This window comes from Aethalodelphis obliquidens, unplaced genomic scaffold (genome assembly GCF_003676395.1).
Source record: "Aethalodelphis obliquidens isolate GAN/ISIS:26980383/991018 unplaced genomic scaffold, ASM367639v1 scaffold25, whole genome shotgun sequence".
Taxonomy (NCBI): Eukaryota; Metazoa; Chordata; class Mammalia; order Artiodactyla; family Delphinidae; genus Aethalodelphis; species Aethalodelphis obliquidens.
In genome coordinates this window covers 31,445,691-31,465,381 of record NW_020837969.1, presented here as the reverse complement: position 1 = coordinate 31,465,381, position 19,691 = coordinate 31,445,691, and the positions used below count along the sequence as shown (strand labels likewise).

Sequence of the window (19,691 nt, the reverse complement as noted above, 5' to 3'; positions counted from 1 at the left end):
CTTCTTCAAGATGAGACGAAAGGCAAAAAGCTAGTCCCTGCCCCTCCCCAGAAGGCACCAAAGCACAAATGTATGGTGTTCTAACGATTCACTTGTGAATCTCTGCCTGGAGTGTGGAACCCTTTTTCCATAGAAATAATACTGTAGAGGCTGGTTTGATTTCCACCTGGTCCACTAATTCTCATCAGCCCGTGAAGTAGCTGACGTGGAGCATGGATAGAACCTTCAGCTACACCTAACCAATCTTAACGATACGCCTTCCAGAAGGTGACTGTGGCCTCAGATACAGATGCACATGCTCCCCGGCTCTTTGTCCCGACTCAGGGGCTTCTGTGACCACCTTGTCGCCTCCATCTCCAGCTTCTTCCTGAGGGAAGGTGTGCTTGCAGGTTCAGTCAGGTGGGGAAGAAATGGCCTCGTCCTGGCTGTGTGGTGGGGTCTCGGACTCCTTGGGAAACCGTTTCTTGTATGTGGGTTATTGTGTTGAGAGTGTGAACGTCGCGCAGTGGGAGTGAATGAGTGTGCGTGCGTGTACGTGTGCATGGGCCTGCGTGCGCGTGTACCTGCAGTGCGTGCGTGTGTGCGCATGCGCCTGCTGTCTGTGCTGCGAGTGCGCATGCGCTCATAGGTCGCGATGGACGAAAACCATGTGCTTCCGATTACCGGGTCCCTTGTGCGTGTGGATCCCCGTCACTTCCCTGGTGCTTTGTGCAGCATGTACATCTCCTTCGTTTACTCCTGCTCATGGACAGGAGGGTCGTGTGTTGGTTCCAAGTCTGGCTTGTCCCCTTGGGGTTTCATCACAGTTTTATTTTTGTGGTTCACAGGAAAAAAGGGAATCGTATTCACTTTTTGGAGAATAATTTGAATATGACTTTGTTATATTTGATGCATTTTACTTGTGGCCACGTTTAGGGCTGTGTGTAAAGAAAAGCCGAGAGTGCTACCAAAACAACTATTCCAGGCATAGAAAGAGAGGCGGCTGTGCGTTGTTTATGATCAGACTATGTACTTATCTGGTTATGAATATAAATTCCCTACCCACTAAGATGCTTCTAGCTGATAGTTCTAAAATGCAGACACATGGTTGGCTTTAAGATGCAGCTGTATGGTTCAAGAAACCTCTACCCTCAGTGTCTCCTGAAGGCTTAAAAATAGCTTTCTCATGGTATTTGCTATTTTGCCTCTGATCCTATCTCCCTCTCCCCTCATCCCCTCATTCAGATCGTGCTATCAGGAGACAGGGGCTTCTGAAAGAGTCTACCTGATGATTCTGAAATTGTACCTGGCCTTTGATGTCACACTCCCTGTCATCCTTTTCCTATAATTTGGATGAGGGCAGCAGGGAGAAGGGATGCCATAAATGCTTCTGACCTCAGACCAAGACTTGTATTTATCCAAAGCAATCATAAGACTTCTTAGAAAATGAGAAACTCGATTAAGAAAAGTTTGGGGATACTTGCCGTGAATGGCAGGCTAATCTTAGGACCTTTCGTACTGAACAGTGCTGATTGTCACAATCAATAGTGACAACAATCACCTGAATGAGATTGATTTCCTCTGGATCATTAAGGATGATGGTGTTTTCCAGACAAATCTCTGAGGCTTAAATAACATGGGCAAGAAGTTGATAAGAATCTTCCGATGCAGAGTTTCATTATGAATTTGGAATTAGGGAAAGGTGAGTCCACTGTGGAGCAATGATGGTGTAGATGGTGGCTTGGTCCTCTGTGGAGGACACGCCGAAACTGTCTCCAGGTCTCAGTTCCAGTCCAGAATCAGCCTTGAGGAAGGACTGGCTGCTGGGGGGCAGGGCTTGTGCCCTCGGGCTCATGGAGAACAGCACATGGGGGGGCCCCTCGCCCTGGGCCTCACTGTCTGTCCAGGTCCACGTTCCCACTGCTTTCTCTAGTGTGTTCCTCAAAGTCGTAACAACTCTCGTGCCAACTTCTTCATTGAAAGAAGAAAAAGAAAAAACATCCCCGTGGTATAACACATTTAGGGAGAGAGCCCTCAGGCTTATTTCTGGGCCTGACCCATTTCCTATCTGGGAGGTGCCTCAAGAATCAGACATGATTATTTGTTTCTTCCTCATCTGAGCTTCCGGGTCGATGCCACAATTGAACCTTAGGAACGTTTGTGTGTCAGAGATTTAGAGGAAGAATATCGTGAGAAATTGGAACTTGAATTCACAGGGATATGAGAGACGATTGCTTCCACTCAGGAAACCATTTTCCTGCACCGGCAGAAACCTTATTACAGAGCAGGGCTGAGAACCATGATGTAGATGGGCAGTTTGCAAACTTCGCTTTTGGCTAAAGGTTTTTGTTTGTTTTGCTCTGTGTGTCTCTCACTTTCTCTCACTGTTGTGGAGGTGAGTTGGGTGGGCAGAGAGTGTGGGAGACCGGTGAGCTGATAAAGACACAGTAACTGTTGTCAGGAGGATGCTCTCCAAGGGATCACGGGTGATTTCTGTTTTTTCTGTTGCCCAGATCTTCTTCATACTGTAGCCTTTGAATGAACCAGTAATTTAAAAAAATAAATAACTGCAGCTTCCTAAACCATTTGTCATCCCAGCCATCCTGAAGATACCATTACAAAGACCTGCCCTCGTGACACACTGGCTTACTTTTATCTTCAGAAATAGGAAGCTGGTTAGCTTGTCCAGTCCAAATAGATTTCTTGTTCTGACCCCAGGCCTGCCTAAGAGGGTGCCCACGTTTGAGTCGGGCCAGTCTAACCCTTGAGGCAGGCTGGTGACAGGGCACGATGGGCTGCTTGATGTTTAGAGTAGAATTGCTACCAGTTTTGAAACACAGGATGCTGTGTTAGTTAATTAATAGCTATTTATAAGCGGATCTTCTATGCGAAGTTCTAATCCAGAAGCTGGCAGGAAGGAGTAAAAGAGAGCTGAAAAACAGAATGCCAAATGCAACGTGGTATCCTGGATTGGATCCTGGAACAGAAGAAGAATCTGAGTGGAAAAACTGGTGAAATCCAAATCAGGTCTATGGTTTAGGTAATAGTAAGGTACAGATGTTAATCTCGTAGCATTGAAGAATATATCATGGTTATGTACGATGTTATCATTAGGGAAAGCTGAGTGAGTAGTGTATGGGCACTTTCTGTACTATCCTTGTAACTTTTCTGTATATTTAAATTATTCCAAAATAAAGTTTATTTAAACATAAAATAAAAAGGAACATACCGCCGAAACTTTCAGTAACCTTACTTTACTAAATTCAGTCCCTGCTTGAGGCTGAAAGATTCTCTGAAGTTATAACTCTCTGAAGTTTTTTCAAGAAATACACATTTTTAACGGAATGTTTTAGTTTGCATATTTCCTATTAGAAAGTGTTTCTTTGGTCTGGCTTGCCTAGTTGAACTGACACAGAAGGGCTAGTGAATATGTGATTTGTTCTGACCTTTCTGTACAGCCTGCATCAGAGACAAGCACATAGTAAATGGTAAATTAGATTCTCAGAATACCTTCCATCTGGCCCCATCAGACGGGGACTTAAGGGCCTTCGGTGTGTTCGAGGTTTAGTAGCAAAAGATGATTCCAACCTACTGGGAAAAGACGGTATTACTGAAAAATCGAAGATAAACTTACAGGATTATAAAGGAGATACAGAATGTTTCAGCTAGTCTCGCTGTTAAAAGTTCTCAGAACTTTTCATAGGAGGACAGTATTTTATATCCAGAGAGGTTAACTCACCAGTGAAACAATTTCACAATGATAGGACTGCTGGCAGTTGAGGAAATAAGAGGGGAAAGCACATGGGCGTGTGGTCTCCAAGCCAGTCTAGAGAAAGTGTTCATGTCCCAACTCCTACCCAGTCTAACCAGCTGGAAACTGGGTAGGTGTTGATATCTTGAGGAGACCTTGCTTTTAAAAACCTCCACAGAGCACAAAGCATGAATGAAGAGCTCCTTTAAAGGGTAGACATTTGACCCCCTATCCAACCGACTCTCTCTTAAGTAAAGGGACGCAGAGTCTGAGGAACGACTCCTGCAGTAGATTTCGGACATTCTTTTTTTCTTAAATTTAATTTTTATTTTATATTGGAATCTAGTTGATTTACTATGTTGTGTTAGTTTCAGGTGTACAGCAAAGTGATTCAGCTATACATATACATGTATCCATTCTTCTTCAGATTCTTTCCCCGTATAGGTTATTATAGAATATTGAGTAGAGTTCCTTGTGCTATACAGTAGGTCCTTGTTGCTTATCTATTTAATATGTAGTAATGTGTATATGTTAATCCCAAACTCCTAATTTATCCCTCGCCCCCCCACCTTTCCCCTTTGGTAACCATAAATTTGTGTTTGAAGTCTGTGAGTTTGTTTCTGCTTCGTACACATGTTCATTTGTATCATTTTTTTAGATACCACATATAAGTGATATCATATGATATTTGTCTTTCTCTGACTTCATTGAGTATGAAAATTTCTAGGTCCATCCATCTTGCTGCAAATGGCATTATTTTTTATGGCTGAGTAATATTCCATTGAATATATGTACTGCATCTTCTTTATCTATTCCTTTGTCGATGGACATCTAGGTTGCTTCCATGTCTTGGTTATTGTAAATAGTGCTGCAGTGAACATTGGGGTGCATGTATCTTTTTGAATTATGATTTTCTTTGGATATATGCCCAAGAGTGGGATTGCTGGATCATATGGTAGTTCTATTTTTAGTTTTTTAAGGAACCTCCATACTGTTCTCCACAGTGGTTGAACAATAAATGCTGGAGAGGGTGTGGAGAAAAGATAACTGTTGGTGGGAATGTAAATTGGTAGGGCATTCTTTCAATGGAACAGAATCACCTGGAGCTTGGTCCCGTGGACAGCATCACCGATGCTGCAGGTCTGGGATGGGCTCCCGGGAATTCACATTTCCAGCAAGTTCTCAGGTGATACTGATGCTGCAGAGCCGGGTGCCACAATTTGAAGATCTAGACTTTCTTTTCTGAGTATTCATGGTGAGTCCAGCGGAGATATTTATTTATTTTTCCTTTAAAACTGTCCATAATTTTTTTTCTTTAGGTCTGATCCTTTGATTTCATTTCCCCAAGGCTGTGGTGATACCAGTGGGAACTGGGGTATAATGTCTGCTTCTGACTGTCTTCTCTGTAGACAGTTGAGACCCGGAAGTGGCGTTTGGGGGGGTGGTAAAGACATAAAATCACAAGTGTTTGTAGGTTTGTATCCCACATCTTGCCTCCTTGACAGTTTTCCTTCATGACTTGTAGGGTCAGGGAGTTCCTGGACCTTAAGCTTATTCAGAAGTCTGCAGAGCTAAGTGACTTGACCCCCATGGGAACATGTGGAAAAAGAGGTCATGGACAGGGGACCCGGATATTGAGGTGGGTCATGATAGTTAGAGACATTCGTGTAGATCTGCCCCATCTATTGCTGAAAGAGTATCTCATCTACAGATGCGTGATCTCTCCCCTTTTAACTGAAAACTTCCAAGATAGTGGGAATCATGATTTGCTCACATTTTATTTTAAAAATTATTTTTTAAAAATTTTACTTCTTTTCCTACTGTATAGCACAGCTAACTGCATTCAATATCTTTTAATAAGCTATAATGGAAAAGAATATGGAAAAGAATATATAGATATGCATAACTTAATCACTTCGCTGTACACCAAAAACTAACACAACAGTGTAAATCAGCTACAATTAAAAACAATTAAAAGTGATTTCACTTCTTTCTTAAAACAAGAAAGGAACATATAGTCAATATGGAATGTTTAGACAATTTACAAAGGACAAAGAAAGAAATTTTATGAAACTGTATATACAGAAAATCTTTTTAACATTCAGAGACATGTCTTTCTAGTTTTTGTTTTCACTTGTCTCTTTTCTCCCTTGTCTTATGTCTATATGAATAAATAAAATGTATGCATATGTATGCAAATATTGCTTTTTGTATGTGGTAGCACGTGGACCATGCTGGTTGTTGCCTGTAGATGACTTTCCATTGCATACAGCATAAAAGCCAATGTCTTTATTATAACCTACCGTTTGCACCACGTCCCCTTCCTGGTCATCTCGCCGACCTCATTACCACTCCTTTCACTCTGCTCCAGCTATGCCCGTCTCCTTGCTAACCTGTGAGCACCGTGGTCACCTCATGCTCAGGACCCTATCACTTGCTGTTCCCTCCACTTAGAACACTTTTCCTCCTTGTATCTATCTGCACGACCAATCACCACTTCTTTCAGGCCTTTATTCCACAGTGAATAAGTCCCTTCCACAGTGAAGTATCTTCCACAGTGAAGTCTTTTAGGACCACTTCATTATTTTGTTTGTTTTTAATTTTATTGAAGTATAGTTGATTTACAATGTTGTGTTAATTTCTGCTGTACAGAAAAGTGATTCAGTTATATTGATGCATATATATACTCTTTTTCACATTCGTTTCCATTATGGTTTATCACAGGATATGGAATATAATTCCCTGTACTTTACAGTAGGACCTTGTTGTTTATCCTTCTTATATATAATAATTTGCATCTGCTAATCTCAAACTCCCACTCCTTCCCTTCCCCACCCCTAGGACCACTTTAAAATTTCACGTCTCCTCTCATTATTTTCTCTGCCTTAGGAATCATAACTAACATATGATGTATTTTACTTATTTATCTTAATTATTATCAGCTTCCCCAGCTAGGATATAAACTCCGTGACAGGGCTTGTCACCTGGGTTGCTTCCTGCACTATGCCCAATGCAGAGATGATACTCCATAAATACTTGTTTAAAAATCTCTAATGAATGAGCTTAGTAATGCATCAGGAATCATATTCCATGTCTGTAAATATCTTCTATCATGACTTTAATAGCTTTGCTTTCACTTAGTAACTTTGTATTCCATCACGCCCTTATATAAATATGCCACAGTTTATTAAACATTAGTTCAATAACCAATATACCACCATTTGTTCAAAAATTGTCCTCTTAATTTTAGTATATAAATTTTTGCATTCAGCTATTATAATCAGTGCTTTAGCAAATAACCTTGTATGTGTTCACTCAGACTCTCATGATTTCCTTAGGATAAATTTCCAGAAAAGAAATTTCTGGTCAAGAAGAATATGTCATTGAGATTTTTAATGTTGAACTGTTTTTTATTTTATGCTTAAAAAGTTTAATCCATCCTACGATTATATGAATATTTCTGTATATTTCTTCTCATTATTTTAGGGCTTTATTATTTTTCCCAAATTATTATTCAATCTTCCAATTCCATTTATTTAATAATGTCCCTTTTCTCACTGACTTGAAATTTCCCCTTATTTTATCCTAATTTGAATTTATTCTTTAGTTGTTTCTGCATTTATTTTGTTTCATTAGCCTTTCTATAACAGAAACCCACATTAAAAACTCTTAGAGTTTTATGTTTTTCATATTTGAAGCTAAATCACTCCTAATTTTTAATGTTCAAAATTGTCTAAGCTTTCTACTGTCTTTTTCTTGCAGTAGAAATTCAGATTTCTTTTTCCCCAACGTCCAGTGGTTAAACTTGTGTTGAATTTGTAAATTAATCTGAGAAGAAATAACTTCTCTTGGTGTGCAATTGACTAAGTGTCTAATTCCTTTCTTAGAGCCATGATGAAACGCGGCTCGATGGGCACAGCTCCTGGCCCACCCCCAGCTTCTGCAAGATCTTCAACTACAGTTAAGCCTAGCTTTCTGAGTAGCATCTTTTCTTATCCTTGCTGCCTGGTTTTCTAACACTAGGAGTGGCTGCCTCAGTTTAAAGCTATGAGTCCCAAGATGCTGAGCCCCTGCAGCTGTCCCTGCCTCTGTCCCTATAGCCCATCTTTGTGGCTGCTGGGATGGGAAGCTACACCCACCAATGTATAATGGATTAGTCGTGTTTCCTTACCCAGCTGATAATTATGAATGAGTGTCACAGAATGGATGCAGATAAATGACAACTAGTAAATGATTTGTCAGTTCAAGAAGCCATATGATAAAGTATAGCGGTTCAGTTTTTGCTGTGGTTGGTACAAGTCTGAATTTTGGGGAAGGACAGTGAGATGTAGACAGTATATTTTTATCTTTTGTTTTATGGGTCTCATGAGATGTGACCGTGCGTAGGTGTATAATAAAAACAGTAGCTTATTCTTAAATATGGCCTTGCTCTGGGTCAGGCCCCACTTTAAGTACTTTGCACCTACAAATTCATTTAATCCTCACTGCTACCCTACGAGGGAAATTCTATTATTATTCCAGTTTTACAGCTTATCTCACTTGAACTCCTTATGCCTTATGGCAAGTGGAAATTCAGTTTAAGCCCTGGGATCAGGTGGTCTGTCAAATTAATTTTTAGTGTGCATTTCATCTCTTTCACTCTTCATTAGTATTTTAGAGTTACACTCAGGGAGACACTTAGGGCTGCTAGCCAGGTACATTTTAAACTGGAATCCATCTTTTCAAACCATTCATTAGAAAATAAAACACAGATACAAAATTCTACCAAAAAAAAAAAAAGATGTTTCACTTAATGAATTTTCAGGCAAACACCCTACAACCACGACCCAGGTCACTCATCCCAGGAGCAGCTCCATTTGCTCCTTCCCTATCTTGACCCTCTTTCTGCCATCAAAATAAACTGCTACCCTGACTTTCCCAGAACCATTTCTCAGGTTTTTGTATAGTTTTATGACAATGTGTGCATCCCTAATTACCAAAGTTTAGTCTTGCCTAATTTTTAAAAACTTGATGAATTTGTTCTTATTTAATGGTTTTCTTATTTAATGTTTATCTTCTTCTTATTATTATTAGTTCCCTGACCGGGAATCGAACCTGTGCCCCCGGCAGTGGAAGCGTGGAGCCCTAACGATTGGACCGCTGGGGAATTCCCTGTGTTTGTTTTTATTGATTTGAGTCTTCAGTTTCCTTCTCCGTTTTCTTCTTTTCATTATAATTTACCCGTAGAAAAAACTTGGGGGCACTTGACCTACAGAATTTTCTAGAGTGTAGGTTTTGCTGCAAGTGTATTTGTGGTTCCATTCAATACTTTTCTTTTATCCTGTCTATTCCCTGCAAATTGGCAGATGGATCCAGAGACTTGGTAAGCTTTGGTATTGATGCCTTTGACAAGACTGTAAATGGTGTTGGGTTCTTCCATCCAAAGACACATGATATGTGATTGTCTTTCTTTTTGAGATGTTAGCAGCTGTTGGTGCTATTAATTCACTGAAACTTGCAAAATTTTTTTCTTCTATCATGTTTTCATTGATTAGTTGGAATTGTTTTGAACAAGCACTTTTCCTTATTTACTGTTTGGTACTCTGTGTTACAGGTCTTTTAGAAAAGGCAGAAATATTGCTTTATTCTGTCCTTTTAATTATCAGTTTTCCAGTTAAGGAATTGGGCTCCCTGCAGAGGTGACCGAATAGACTTTTAAGACACACTGTTATGAGTGCGTGGATTAAACGTATTTCGGTGTGTTTCGATCAATTGCAGTTACTATCCCTTTTGAAGTTCATCTTTTGCCAGTGGGAGCCTCTTGAAGTTTGCCTCTGAGCTGTTGTGTCATGACCGTGGTCATCTTTGATAGCTTTCTTGTTATCTAGTATGGCAAGATAGTCCAGGCTCATCTTGTCCACTTCCTGGAATCAGCTTCTTTTCTCCCAAAAGACTGTGTTTGTTTTAGTGGGAATGGTATTTCCAGATTGCTAGGATTCTGAGTGCTAGGGATATTGTACTGGGTTTGTGATAGTTTTTAGGTCTCTTCAGTGGATAGAACTAAGAAAGATGTGTGTTTTCACAAGACCTCACCAGTAAAGACTGATTCTTCCAATTCAGTCATGGTTTCAGGGTTTGTACTCACCCTCCTCTATTCTTCTGTTTACGTTTTCTTCTGTTTACCTTTCTTCTTGATTCCCAAAGACACAGGAAATGACAAAATTTGAATGTCCCATGATTATTCATTTACTCTCTCCAATATCATAGACATAGCATGCTGCAAATAACCATACTATTACTACATCACTAATATATTAACTGATAAATATTTTCTGCAGCACATGTTCTCCCCAGTTTGAATAGTTATACTATATCCACAGTATCTGAGCATATAGACACTGCATACTATACTTTCTCCCTATTAACCCCCTTTATCTTAATTTCATAAGTAACCATATACACTACACAACCACTAGTCTTCTATTGATGTCTCTCTAGTCATTTCAGCAGATACAGTAGGAAAGTCTCATGAGAACAAAGTTACCTGAGTTCATCCCTGTTATCACTTTGGACCGTTTCTATTGAAATGTCAGGTTTGCTGGATATAAAAAAAAATTGGGCTCCCCTTTTTTCTTGAGAATGTAAAATATGTTAGTCCATTTATTTTTGGAATAAAACACTGCAGTTGAAAAGTCTGATCATGATCTAATATTGTTTTCCTTATAAATAAGTCATTTCCTTAGAGGCTCAAATACTTTTTTTAAATGTTACTCTCAAGTTCAGTAATTTTCCTGGAATATATTTTAGTATTTGCTGCTCTGAATTGACGTTCAGAGTATGCTCTTTTAATATATATTCTTTAATTTTAGTTTTAGAAAACACCAACATTTGCTTTCTTTTATTTCACTTTCTTTTCCAAGGTCTCTTATTCATATGTTGGCTCATCCTTGTGTTTCTTCAATTTGTCACCTACTATTGAATCTCTTTATATCTCTACTTCCTTAGGATTTTAAATGTTTTCCTTAATTTTACCTTCTGTTTCTCTTAGAGAATTATTCATTGTGTTTATTCATCTTGTTTCTTCTAGTTTAATCTTCATTTCTGAAGTGATTTATTCTTTTATTTCCACTTATTTTTGTAGTTCTTATAGCTAATTTGTGAATTTTCTCGTTTTTATGTTGTCCTTTCATGCCTTGTATATTTTCTTAAAGTGTCTTAGTTTGCTTTAAAATAGAAGATTACCATTTTGATTTGTTTTGGAAGCATTTGTTTCTGATATGTTTTCATTTTCTGCAAGCTTGCTATTTTGCTCCTTTTGAAAATAACTCTTATGGAATATGATTTTCATAGTTTTCTCTTGCTCATTATCATGTATTTGCCTCTTGAACTTTTAGAAGGAGGTGTGATTCAAGGTTGCTTTTCTAACTTAACAGAGCTCCTTTCTTTTTACATTTTTGGCATGAGTATGTTTGTGTTTAGTGTTTAAAAATACAATAGCTTGTTTACTGAATATTATTGTCTCTTTTTCACTCCTCCATGTTTGTCTGAACCTCTCTTTTCTTTGTCTCCATTGTCCTTGTTCTGATCGATTTTTAAAAATTTTTTATTTTATATTGGACTGTAGTTAATTTACAGTGTTGTGTACGGCAAAGTGATTCAGTTATACATATAAATATATCTGTTCTTTTTCAATTTTTTTTCCCATTTAGGTTATTACAGAATGTTGAGCAGAGTTCCTTGTGCTATACAATAGGTCCTTGTTGGTTATCTATTTTCAATATAGTAGTGTGGGGCTTCCCTGGTGGCACAGTGGTTGAGAGTCCGCCTGCCGATGCAGGGGACACGGGTTCGTGCCCCAGTCCGGGAAGATCCCGCATGTCGCGGAGCAGCTGGGCCCATGAGCCATGGCCGCTGAGCCTGCGCGTCTGGAGCCTGTGCTCCACAGTGGGAGAGGCCACAGCAGTGAGAGGCCTGCGTACGGCAAAATATATAAATTGATATATATATATATAAATATATATATATATATATATATATCTCAAAGATTTTGATAAACCCCAAGATTTTGATTCTATCCTCAGCAGTGTCTTTTCAGTATACAGTTCTTTCCTGGTAAGAATTCTGATGCATTGCCTTGAAAGTTCCAAGGGGCAAGACTGTGCTTGCCTCTCCCGCCTTACATAGACCCTTGTACCTACCTGCTGTTGGGATGGAGCAGGCCCTCCTAATTTCAGCTGCTGTTCTCACATGCATCTGCCATGCTGTCTCATGAGGACTTACTGGCCGCTGCGGGCCCTCCTGCTCTGAGGTCCTACAGGTGCCCCATGCCTTCACTCTGTTTTCCTGCACAGAGGCTTACACCTACAGACCTTCTAGATCTTGTTGTTTATTTTTATTCACTTGTATTTTGAAGTTCCTGGGACTACCTTGTCATTTAGTTTTGTTAGAAGTGTTGTCTTTGGTTTTTCCTTGTTTGGCTTTTGAGTTCTGTGTCTATTTGGGGATTTAGAGAAAATTTAAAACTGTACCACTGTCGCCAGCATCTTCTCAGAATCCTCATTTTATTTTGTGTGCATGTATTTTTTCATTCATCAGCAGATGTTTATTGAATGGACTATAGCAGGCCCTCTTATAGACACTGAGGGTACAGCTGTGAATAAAACAGAGTTCCTGGCCTCAAGAAGCATACATTACAACGAAAGAAGACAGGGATTAAACATGAACCCCCGTAAATAAGTGAGAAAAAGTCAGGTATAAATAAATGCCATGAAAAAGATAAAATAAGATATTATGCATCCATCCCCCAGTCTATTTGAATATGTATGTATATATGAATAATATAATTATAATATTATAATTATATGTTATATTATATATGTACATACATAAATATGTATATATACGTGTGTGTGTGTATATATATATATATATATAAACATAAACTTTGAAAATTACTTTCCAAACAAAGCATGTTTCCATATATTGTGTTCTTTTATCCTGACTTTTACCTCATGAATAGACAGACAGGGCAGATTTTATTTCATACGTAACAGGGGAGAAATTTCAGACTCAATAATTATGTGACATCTCGAACATTTAAAGCCAGGATTTAAACCAGCATCTTCTGAATGCAGATCTGCTCCTCTTTAATTCAGTATTCTGCGTTTTTTTTAGGACGTCACACAAAAACACCATGCTGGGCACTGGGGATGATACCTCTTTAGACCAAAGAATGAACGATCCAGTAGAGATAGTGAGATATTTGCTTTGTGGTGTCAGGTGTGTGGGGAGAGACCTAAATGAAGTTGTGCAGCAGTGAGGGAAGAATGAGATCTCTTGGTGGTGGGCTGTCTTGGGGAAGCCTTGATGAGGGACATGGTATCTGAGTGACCCTTGCATGTAGAGAGACTGGGGAAATTCTAGGTGGAAGGAGCCATATGAACAAGGACATGCAGGGATGTACTCAGGGTGGTTGTAGGATGGGGGGTTTATTCCTCCATTCAAGCTACCATGTTCCGGGCACTCTGCTGGGGCAGAGACAGAAAGATGGACAAGATAGGGGCTTCCTCTTCTGGGGAGTCTGCTGCTGTCCAACCTGATACAGAAATGGGACCAAAAGCACTGGATCCTCACTCACCTGCAGCATCCGACCAGGGCAGGCGGCCAGGCTATGAAGAGCAGAGACATGGAGAGCAGGGACCTCAGGCCATCTCCCGGCAGGTTCCTTTGTGTTCCTGACCTTGAAAAAATCAGTTTGCCTGGGGCACATTATGTGTGAAAAGCAGTGGAAAAGTGTGTTGAGAGTTACCTGGTAGCAGACTCTAAATGTCATAAGGAATTTATTTTTAGGTAGTAAAGGGCCCTTGAAAGCTTTTGATGAGACAACTGACCTAAGATGCCAGTGCCATATCATGGAGATAGCACTGCCTTGAATTCAGTGAGTCAAGGATTCAAAAATCCGTTCCCCCACGTTCTAAGCATATGACACATTGGAGAATTTATGTAAACACTCTGGTTTCACTTTCCTGATCTGTGAAAATGGGAATTCATTTATTTATTTATTCACTGAGTCCTTCATTCATTTATTCATTCATTTTTTAGTTCAGCTAGTATTTAACAATTACTCATTATGATCTAGAACTATGCCATCCAACCCAGTAGCCACTGGCCCATGGAGCCACGGGACACCTGAAATACGGGTAACCTGAATTGACTTGTGCTGCAAATGTAAACACCAGATTTCAAAGTCCTGGTAGGAGAATAAGAATATAAAATGGCTCCTTAATAATTTTTATGTTGAATACCTGTGGGAAGGAAACTAGTTTGAATATATTGGGCTCAATAAAGTACGTATTTAAAAATTCATTTCACGGGTTCTTTTAATTCTTTTAATATGACTTTTTATTTAATATAAATATTAAAAGTTTAAATGTGGCCATATTTGTGGCTTGTCTTACAGACTCTAGGCCAGTGCTGTTTTCTCTGGATACTGGGCACACAGGATTGAATACTGTAGTGGTAGGGGACAGGTAAGAAATAAGTTATTTAAATAGCTAAACCGTATAATTTTAGAATGTGAAGTAAGTGCTATGAAGGGTATAAAAGAGAGGCATGCAGTGGAGGAGGACTCAGGCTTGAATGGTGGGAGTGATCAGAGAAAAGGCTATACAAGTGGACTGAGAGACAGAGAGAAACTGTTTGGGGGTGTAATTGGAGGACAAGTTGACAGGATGTGCTGATGGGTTGTGTTTGGGGGATGAGGGAAAAGGGAAGACAGAGATAAATCCTAAGCCTGTTTTAGAGTTACTATGAAAACTAAGTGTGGGAAAATACATAAGGGCCTCATATGGCTCAGAAAAGGCAGCTGTGTGGGTGCGTGGGGTCTGAGAGTTTGGATGGTGAAGGTGAATAGGGCTCTCTGAAGGAGGGCCTCTGGCGTGGGTGACATTCAGATTTTAAGGCCACCTCAGCTCTGTCCAATCTTCAAGAGGTGTCTCAGACAGGACTTACAGCTTTTCCTTTGGAAGGTTCTAGATTTTCAGAGCTTTTAGCCCTTGGTCTCCCCCTCTTCCCTCCTGCCTCTCCCACCGCCTTTGTTCTCTGTGGCACATCTATTCAATGGTGACAGTTTTGTTTGCCCCTTCTCTTTGTTAGTGGGGCTTATCTGACTTATGTGCTTGTCCTGTCTCAGGGGCTCTGGCTAATTTCTCCGTTTGGGGGTCTCGTAAGTACTGTTACCATCTGTTTAAATATTTCTTCAGTGACTGCAGAAACAAACCAGTGCCTTCCAAACACCAAAGGCACACAGACAATTCTGCATCTCTCCCGGGGAGACATCTTCTTCCTCTCTTTCCTTTAGTGTCAAAAGGACCACTTTCCCCAATCCTATGGAAATGGAGGGATGGTTTCCATCCAAAGGATGGGTTGTGTATCTCTCTAGTCAACACTGGGACACGAGGCTCATGCCAACTTTCTTGCAGACACTGTAGCTTCCTCTTGTGATATCTGGTCACCATCCACTTTCCTGGCCAGCAGGACACATCCTTGTTGTGTGGGCAAACTCCCATGATAACATACCATTGCCACTATGTCCATTTCAGTATTGAGTATGAACTCCATGCCCATTGACCTTTTCCTGAGACACAGCAATAATGCTGGGAAGAGAGCAGGGGAGAGGTGATTTTATGTGGAAAACAGATGTGCAGGTCAGTTCTAACAGACCAAGTTAGAACTGGTTCATGGATGGCCACTTCACGTCATTCATTCAGCAACTATTTATTCCATGTTTATTGAGTCTGTTCTATGTAATTAGACCCACAGCAGGCTCTGGAGATGGGGGTTGGGGAGAGAGGATCACTCCTATAGTTCTTGCCTTCAAGGTGGTTTTGGAGAGATGATCCTAATAAAAAAAAATGCAGATGAAACAATTAAAGAAATATACCTAATCAAAACTTAAGGCACAGATATTCAGGACGGGGAGAGGTCAGCCACGAAGACATAGTTGAAAGTTCACAGGAGTCCTGGAGAAAATGGACCGGCATCTGGGTGTGATTTGAATAGCCTGGGAGGAGAGAGGACAGCGTGACCTAAATGGAGGGGGACAGGATGCATGAGAGAGAACAGTGGGAGAAAGATTGCTCAGGGCCCTGCTGTCAGTCAGGAAGCATCTTCTAGGTCTTTCGGTCCCAATAAAGTAGGAGAGAAGGAGAAGGAACAGTCTTTCCTGCTTACTGCCTCTTTTCAAAGTTAAATACCAGACGATAAGCAACGACATGCATAACTCTGGAAACAGTTGCATTTATTGGACATTTCATCTTACTGCACGGTATGTGCTGGGAGATACAGTTATTTCTGGCTCTAGCAGGGGGTGTCAGGTTGCTCTTGCCTTTAGGTGTAGGTTAATAGCAGCTGCAGTTAGAGTTCCGTGGTAGCCACGAAATGTCTTTAGCTAAAATGGACACCAGGGATCAGAATTACAAGGACTTCCAGCTAGTTCTGAGACATATACTACAAGGCAGTCCACACGAACAAAATATTTTTTATTTTTCCCTTTCTCAGTGGATTTGCCTCCACGCAGAAGATGCCCAGAAAAGAAAAGTTATGCTTCAAATGTAGTATTCCTTTGGGCTTTTGGAATACTTAAATGCATCTCTTAGGCTTTTTTTTTCCTTTAACAGTTTTATTGAGATATAATTCAGATATCTTACAATTCACCGATTTAAAGTGTACATTTCAAGGGTTTTTAGTGCATTCACAGAGTTGTGGAACTATTACCATAGTAAACCATAGAATATTATCCTCACCAGAAAGAAACCTTGTACCCATTAGGAGTTGCTCCCATTTTCCCTCACTCTCTCTCCCCTTTTCCTACTGTGTGGCAATCACTAGGCTACTTTCTGTTTTTATAGATTTTCCTATTCTGAAAATTTCATACAAATGGGATCATACAACATACGGTCTCTTGTGACCGCCTTCTTTGACTTAGCACAGTGTTTTCAAGGTTCATCCGGGCCATAGCATGTATCACTGCGTTATTCTTTTTATTGCTGATAATGGGCCATTGTACGGACTGTGGCACATTGTATTTCCCAGTTCTTCGGGTGATGGGCATGTGGGTTATTTCCACTTCTGGGCTATTATGAAGTGTACTGTTATGAATATTTATGTACATGTTTTTATGTGGACATATATTTTTATCTCTCTTGAATGAAATATACATTCAATTCTCATTTTTCATGTAGTTATGTTCTGTCAAGTCACCAGCTCTGAGTTAGCAAATGCTGAACCACTGCTTCTAGGGGAAATATGGGGTGACGTTCCTGCAAGCCGCTGGTCCCAAGACTTTTGTCAATCTATCAATACATGACCTCATTTTATGTGTTTATCTTTAAAGATGCCTTATTTAATATACATTTCTTACAAATAATTGATTATACATAGTTCTTTTTTATGATAAAATTAGCTGAGGAACGTTTAATATTTTCCTGACTCTGGGTAATGTGGTACCTTTCACTGACTTTTAGCCTCACAACAAAGCTGTCCATTATGCTTTTTAATCGGCTGTTATCTTGTGAATCCACACATTTAGCCACCTTTCCAGATTTTCCACACCTTCATCATGCACTGCAGATGTGACTTTAGCACTTTCTGGATAACATAAGGCTCAGCAAATTTTCTCGTCCTTATTCCAGATGTAAAGTATTGTTTATGGATTAACACCAAACTCAAACAGCCAACATCACTATGAGTCACTCCTGAATGAAGCTGATCTAACACGTGTATTTCCTCTGTAAGGTGCATCGCAGACTTCTTGTGGTTGAGAACACTGTCCAGCCCTTCAACATTACTCTTGGGGGTCATTTGAAGCAGGGAAATCACCAAGAAAAAGCACAAAAATGCAAAAAATAATGTGGAACTGAATGGGTCATGAAAAGAACACTTGTTTACAGCATGAGGTGAAACAAGAAGGCAGCGTTGCCTTGTTCAAGCTCAGCTGGGAACGTGTGTGTCGGGTGACTCAGATTTTTTGCCACCATGCGTGAGTCTGAAAATTACCACAATAGCACCACAAGTGTGGATTTGGGGGTTACAAATAACTATTTGCAAGTAGGTAAATTTGCAAATGCAGGTTCCCCCCACCATCTGAAGGTAGAGCGTTCCTGTGAAACCTTTCGTAAGCTGAAATGGCGTAAAGCGAAGAAGCGATTAACTTAGGACACACCTTGCTAACGGAGGCACAGATGCTCACAGGGTGTGCAAAGCTATGGCAGCTTGATGCTGAGATGCTGTGTAGTTCCTGGGGAGGGAGCCTGTGGTGCTCCTCCGGCTGCTGCGGCTGTGTGCTGCCCCTGTAACAGCTCAGTGCAAAACAAAAGCTCAGTGCTGTTTTCACTTTTCTCCCCAAAAGTCAAAATCCTCTTGGGATTTCTTTCAGTTAGTGGAACAGGTACTCATTGGAGATCTTCTGTGAAAGCGAACTTCCGAAAAGTGGGGGGGACCTGTACGTGCCTGTAAATGAGGAGGACTGATAGTATCTGGAACCGGAATTGCTGGGTGGTACGGTAGCTCCACGTTTCAACTTTTGAGGAACTGCCAGATGGCTTTCCAATGCGGGGCGGTGACACTTTACACTCTCACCAGCAGTATATGAGGGTTCCTAATTCTCCACATCCTTGCTCATGCCCTTTATTACCCATCTTTTAAACTCTAGCCAGCCTAGTGGTTATGAAGTGGTATCCCACGGTGGTTTATTTGCATTTTCCTGATAGTTAGTGATTCAAGCATCTTTTCATGTTCTTATTGGCCATTTGCATATCTTCTTTGTAAAAATGTCTATTCAGATCCTTTGTCCAATTTTTTCCTTGCAGTTTTATTATGAGATAATTGACATACAGAACCGTATAAGATTAAGGCGTACAACATAATGATTTGACTTACGTACTTACATGCATCATGCAATGATGACCACAGTAAGTTTAGTGAACATCATTCATTTCATATAGATACAAAATCAGAGAAATAGAACATATTTCTTGTGATGAGAACTCAGGATTTACTCTTCTAATCACTTTCATTTTACCATACACCGGTGTTAATTATATTAATCATGTACCTTACACCCATAGTACTTACTTAGCTTATCACTGGAAGTTTGTACTTTGACCTCCTTTGTCACCATACAAAGATATCACATTATTATTAATTTTCCCCCACTACACACTTTATCCCCTGACTCATTTATTTTGTAACTGGACATTTGTACCCCTTAATTTCTTTCATCTATTTCACTCATCCCCCTACCTCCCTCGCCTCTGGCAACCACCTGTTTGTTCTCTGTACTTATGACTCTGTCTCTATTTTGTTATATTTGTTCACTTGTTTTGTTTTTGTTCATTTGTCTTATTTCTTCCATTCAGCATATAAGTAAAATCATACAGTATTTGTCTTCGTCTGACTTATTTCATATAGCATACCTTCTAAGTCTATCCATGTCACAAATGGCAAAATTTCATTCTTTTTATGACCAACATTCCATTATGTGTATGTGTATGTGTGTGTGTGTGTGTGTGTGTGTGTGTGTGTGTGTATTACGTCTTCTTTATCCATCCATTCATCTGTTGATGGGTACTTAGGTTGCTTCCATATCTTGGCTATTGTAAATAATGCTGCAGTGAACATAGGGGTGCATGTATCTTTTCAAATTAGTGCTTTGGTTTTCTTTGGAAACCCAGAAATGGAATTGCTGGATCATATGGTAGTTGTATTTTTAATTTTTTGAGGAACCTCAGTACTGTTTTTCATAGTGGCTGCACCAATTTACACTCCCAACAACAGTGCACAAGGTTCCCTTTTCTCTACTTTCTTGCGAACACTTGTTACTTATTTTCTTTTTGAAAGTAGCCATTCTGACAGGTGTGAGGTGATATCTCCTTGTGGTTTTGATTTGTATTTCTCTGATGATTAGTGATGCTGAGCAACTTTT

General features: G+C 40.0%; 1 protein-coding gene across 1 annotated transcript in view; it reads left to right on the top strand.

The window, feature by feature from the left end:
• Window positions 1–19,691, top strand: part of ZMAT4 (zinc finger matrin-type 4) — a 213,529-nt gene that overhangs the window by 85,665 nt on the left and 108,173 nt on the right. The gene's annotated exons all lie outside the window — the stretch shown is intronic.